Source organism: Callithrix jacchus, chromosome X (assembly GCF_049354715.1).
Source record: "Callithrix jacchus isolate 240 chromosome X, calJac240_pri, whole genome shotgun sequence".
NCBI classification, from domain to species: Eukaryota; Metazoa; Chordata; class Mammalia; order Primates; family Cebidae; genus Callithrix; species Callithrix jacchus.
Genome location: NC_133524.1, coordinates 124,049,294 through 124,055,235, shown reverse-complemented (window position 1 = coordinate 124,055,235; position 5,942 = coordinate 124,049,294). Strand labels below are relative to the sequence as shown.

The 5,942-nt window shown below is 37.0% G+C and overlaps 1 pseudogene; it reads left to right on the top strand.

Moving 5' to 3' along the window:
* The first annotated feature begins 4,020 nt into the window (after positions 1-4,020).
* LOC100412247 (serine/arginine-rich splicing factor 10 pseudogene) lies at positions 4,021-4,701 on the top strand (annotated as a pseudogene).
* Positions 4,702-5,942: the final 1,241 nt, after the last annotated feature.

The following is a 5,942-nucleotide window of genomic DNA, read 5'->3' as shown; positions in this document are numbered from 1 at the left end:
CGACTTACCGAAATTATCAAATACCAGGATTAAAAGAGAGCCTAGTTAGGGTTCATGGAAACCGGTGATTCTCAAACTTTAATGTTGACCCGGGCCTTTGTTAAATGTTTCTCAATGTGTGGTTCAGAGATTAACAGTATCAGCATCACTTGGGAACTTGCTAGAGCTGCAAAATCAAAGGCCCATTTCCAGAATTATTGAATAAGAATCTGTGTTTTTAACAAGATCCCCCAAGTGATTCTCATACACATGAAAATTTGGAAAACATAAAGTTACATAAACTCCTTTCAAGATTCAATGTGAGGTGAGGAATCTCCTTAGGCCTTATATTTCAGAGTCTGTTAAACAACTGTGCGTTCCCTGACTTCAGGCTTATTGCATTTAGCTTACTTTGCCAAACTATTACTGAGTATTGGTTATGATTTAAGTACTGGGGATATAGTACAGAAGTAGATAAAACATTCTTTGTCCTTGAACCTTTGTCTTTCTCCTTCGTGTTTAAGATTACTAGAGTCCCCCTTTTTTGAACCTCTTCCAATGATATAATTTGAAACAACAAAGACTCAATCTACACCTGTTTTTAAATGTCAGCAAGATAAATTCCAAGCTAAATTACAGGAATATCTTCCTCACTGGGTCTCCCTAATTCTAAACTTGTTCCTTCCAATCATTTATTCATACAGCAGTCTCATGATCTTTTGACATTTCTCATCATTCCTTCCTTGCTTTCTACAATCTAGTCAATTTAGTAATACTGGCCTTCTTTCAGTTTTTTGAAAGCAGCAAGCTCTATTACACTTCAGTGACTTTACCTACTCTCTTCCCTTACTGTGGACTGTTCTTCTTATCATCTGGTTTACATTTCATTATTTCTTCAGGACTCATCTCAAGTGAAACTTTTTTAAAAAAGTTTTTCTCTGATCACTTTTTCTCAGTCTTTTTTCTTTTCTTTCTTTCTTTTTTTTTGTTGTTGTTGCTCAGGCTGGAGTGCAGTGGCATCATCTTGGCTCACTGCAACCTCTGCCTCCCAGGTTCAAGTGATTCTCCTGCCTCAGCCACCCAAGTGCTGAGATTACAGGTGCCTGCCACCACACCTGGCTAATTTTTGTATGTTTAGTACAGACGCAGTTTCACCATGTTGGCCAGGCTGCTCTTGAACTCTAGCTTCAGATGATCTGCCCACCTTGGTCTCCCAAAGTGCTGGGATTACAGCGCTGAGCCACCATGCCAAGCCTTTTTTTCTCAATCTTGATAACAAGCTCTTCTTATTATCATCTCTCATCACACTTAACTTATATTTCCTTTGTGACACTTACAAAATTATTTCTATAACTTATAATTATATGTTAATTTTGTGATCATTTATTAATTATCTTCCCTACCATAATCTACATTCCATGAGGACAGAAGGTTTGTCCGGTTCTTCATCACGGATCTCTTTTGGTAGCATTTGGCACATAGTGCATGCTCAATAAATATTTGTTGAAGGCAATGTATGACTTTTCTCACCAGCCTGTCTACTATTACTTCCACAGCCATTCTTTAGTATATTGTCCTGTTTTACTTTCTTTATAACAGTTATTGATAGCTGAGACTGTCTTGCAGAGTAATACATTTATCTATATGGTATTATCTGTCTTTGCCAATTAGAATATAAATTTCATGATAATACAGACTCTGAAGCAAACCTCCTGGGTTTGAATCTCAGATTTACCACTTACTGCGTGTGTACCCATGAGAAAGTCTCTTAGGCCAGCTTTCATGCCTCATTAGTAAATTAGTGGTAGTAAATGTCTCTGCACCATAAGGTTGTTAGGATTAATGGAGAGACTATGTATAAAACAACACCGAAAAGAGTGACTGCACATGTGAGTGCTAGCTGTTGTCATGATGGTCATCACTATTATTATTATTATTTATCTGTTTCCTCACCAAATAGATCAGCAACAGACATATAGCAGGTACTCCATAAATAGATTTTAAATATATTAAGAAAAGTTTTATGCCTTATTATCCATTAAAGTGATATTTTATTAGGCTGCTGAGAACCAGTGCCCACTTACAGATTTTCATAAAAATTATCTGTTTATCTGCCATGATGTACTACATATAAAATTTCCCATTATGATTACGGGTGGAAGTTTGTTTTTGCTTCTACACTTCTCATTTTTGGGGGAAAAGAGTTAGGTCTTAAAATTGATTTCTGTTCCTTAATCAGTGTGACTCTGTATATTCTCCTTTTAGAACAACTATTAAATGAAATTCTTCAATACACATCTTACCCCCACCCCCATTTGGCCCATGACAAATATAAAGTTTTAATTGATTTTTAGTTCCACTCGTGATGATAATTCTGCCTGAACAAGGAATGTCTTCTAAGGATAGAACTGGATGCTATTTTAAATTCTTTTTTTTTTCTACTAACGTTGAAACATTGAGACAAGTTTGGGCAGGGAGATTCAAGCACTTAATTCAACTTTCTCTCCACATATATGAAATAAAGAAGCACAGTGATTTATCATACTCTGTATTTTATTATATTGTCATTTTTAGTATATTTAAGTTTGGTTAATACAATCTTGACAGCAGGGTGGAATGTAATTTAAATTTTAATATTTTCAGCTGCAGCAATGGTGATGTATTATTTCTGTATATAGAAAGATACCAGTTATCTGACTGATGTGGAGGGGACAAAATATATCCTCAGGTTACTTCTTGAAAACAGAAGTGAAAAATCACCTAACTATGTCACTGATGTCGTGACATAATAGACACTTTGAATTATTTACTAAATGCCTTAGTGCCAAAGGTCCTATCAAGTTTGGAATTATATACTTTAGACATTTAAAATGAATCTTAAAAAAATTATTTAATTTTCAGAATTGGTCTTTCAAAATTAAAACCCTATTATAAGAAGTTCACTCAATAATACTTGAGTAGGCTAAATCATGTCTCTCCAAATGTAAAATCCTGAATGTGAATATGGTACGAGGCTGGTATTTATACTGTCTCCTGATGCCAGACTTATATACAGTTCCTTCTGCATTGATTTTGCACTATGAAGATGAAAATTTTGGTAGTAGCAACTAGAATTAAATAAAAATTAGAGAATCAGAGACTATTTGTTCTGGAAGCAAACACATACGAGGCCTAGTCCAGGGCTTAGGGCAGTGATTAGTCTACTTACAGGTCTATCAATCATACATCTAGTTGTCCAAATCTGATAGAAGGATTGTGCTCCTATGTTTATACCTGATATGATGAAAACAAGGCCTCTTTTCCAGGGTTTTGCAGAATAAGCAGTATCTCAATCAATTTGGAATAGTTACTGTGTATCAATAAAACAGATTCTTATTGGTCTTGTTTAAGATTGTCTCCAGCTAAGAGTGAGGTCTGAAGATTTACGGCATGAATTTGGTCGTTATGGTCCTATAGTTGATGTGTATGTTCCACTTGATTTCTACACTCGCCGTCCAAGAGGATTTGCTTATGTTCAATATCCTTTCTTCAGATGGCTGATTAGTGAGGGGTGTTGAAGTTTGAAATTCAAGTTTATAGAATGTAAAGCTGTACAGTTATGGCGACCCCAAAGAGAAAGCATGAAAGAACCTTTAGAGTAGAGTTCAACACTTAAGGCAAGTAGATAAGCCAAAGACCTCTTAAGGATCAGGCTTGAAGAGAAGGGAGAGTTTGGGAAAAGAAAACATAAAGAGAAGCTGGAAGAAGGACAAGCCTAATGGGAGACAAAGCCTCGCTTTATCTACAAAAGGGGGAAAAGGTTGTTTTTCAAAGTTAAAGATAAAGCCATCTGTCATATTTGGCCAAGCATCTCATGACAAGTCCTTCTTACAAGCACTTAAAGAGTTAAAGGTCAAGATGAAGTTGAATTGAATGATGGCCAAGATTAAAGGAGTCATACCTGATCACATTTGAGCATGTTCGTGATGCTGAAGATGCTTTACATAATTTGGACAGAAAGTGGATTTGTGGATGGCAGATTGAAATACAGTTTGCCCAGGGGGATCGGAAGACACCAAATCAGATGAAAGCCAAGGAAGGGAGGAATGTGTACAGTTCTTCACGCTATGATGATTATGACAGATACAGACATTCAAGAAGCCGAAGTTACAAAAGAAGGAGATCAAGAAGTCGGTCTTTTGATTACAACTATAGAAGATCGTATAGTCCTAGAAGCAGTAGACCAACTGGAAGACCACGGCGTAGCAGAAGCCATTCCGACAATGATAGATTCAAATACCCAAATCGATCTTTTTCAAGATCTAAATCCAATTCAAGATCACGGTCCAAGTCCCAGCCCAAGAAAGAAATGAAGGCTAAATCACGTTCTAGGTCTGCATCTCACACCAAAACTAGAGGCACCTCTAAAACAGATTCCAAAACACATTATAAGTCTGGCTCAAGATATGAAAAGGAATCAAGGAAAAACCACCTAGATCCAAATCTCAGTCAAGATCACAGTCTAGGTCTAGGTCAAAATCTAGATCAAGGTCTTGGACTAGTCCTAAGTCCAGTGGCCACTGATAGTATAAACCATGGTCATTTTTAGGCATGTATCATTTACTCATAGTTTGGTTTACTTAAATTATCAGGAATACAATGTTGCAATGATGCTTAAAAAACACTTGTTAGTTTTCCCTGTACCAGGCAATGGTTATAATTAAAATGATATGCTGTTGAGAAGCCACTCTTAAGAGTCCAGTTTGTTTAATGTTATGGGCAGCTACCAATTTGTGGTGTCTCTGTATATTTTTGTAAAGATTTTCATTTATTTATGCTTGAAGTATTTGGTGAAAAGATGTTGGTTGACCATAATTTGCAACATTGTCTCATTAAAAATAAACTTTCATATTCATATTTGGTAGAACTGTTAACCTAGAAATGTAGCTTGCTAATAGGATAGAATGATACAAAAGTGAAGTAGTAGCCACAGTACAGCACTGACTGTTCAGACACATTTAGGTTCAGGATGGGCCTTTATGTCTTGTCAAAATGTCTAGGCCCATCCGGGCACAGTGGCTCACGCCTGTAATCCCAGCACTTTGGGAGGCCAAGGCGGGTGGGTCATGAGGTCAGGCATTTGAGACCAGCCTGACCAACAGGATGAAACCCCCTCTACTAAAAATACAGAGTTAGTTGGGCGTGGCGGTGCATGCTTGTAATCCCAGCTACTTGGGAGGCTGAAGCAGGGGAATTGCTGGAACTTGGGAGGTGACAGTTGCAGTGAGCCAAGATTGCATCACTGCACTCCAGCCTGGGTGACAGAGTGAGACTTCATCTCAAAAAAAAGTCTAGGCCCATGATAATTACTTATGATGGTGAATTAGTTCTTTTGTTAACCCCACTGTCTTGGGGAATGATGCCAGCTGGGTTAGGTAATATTTTCAGGGAGATTGAGTTTTTGACTGAAACATGGAGGCTTCACTGCTATTTTTCTGGTTCCTGTGAAGATTTGGAACGTAGAAAACACAAAAACTTATTCTTAAAATTAGAGCAGGTCGATCATGGCAAAAATAATTTTAAGGAGAAAGGAATATTCTTACGTAGTTATTCTAAAGTTTAATGAGTGTTGTTGATCATAATATTGCTTAGTTTTCTTCCTGCTGTTAGAAGGGAGTAAATTGTTTCAAAGTAGGTTTTGTGTGTGTGTGTGTGTGTGTGTGTGTGTGTGTGCATAGTATAAAAGAACTGAATTTTTTTGATGCTTAGAGCACTTGGCCTGTGCATTTGTATCAAAATTTGCCTGCCTCTTTATGAGCGAGGCCTGCTTTTCACACCTCAGTTTATTTAATATGAGGCAAGTTGAAAGACAACACTCATTCTAGGCGATTCTGTGGTGCCATGAAATTTAAAATAATTTTGGAAAAAGGATTAGTCAGTTTTAAGCAAGAGTCACATCTTCTGAGTTTTTGATTATCAGTGTA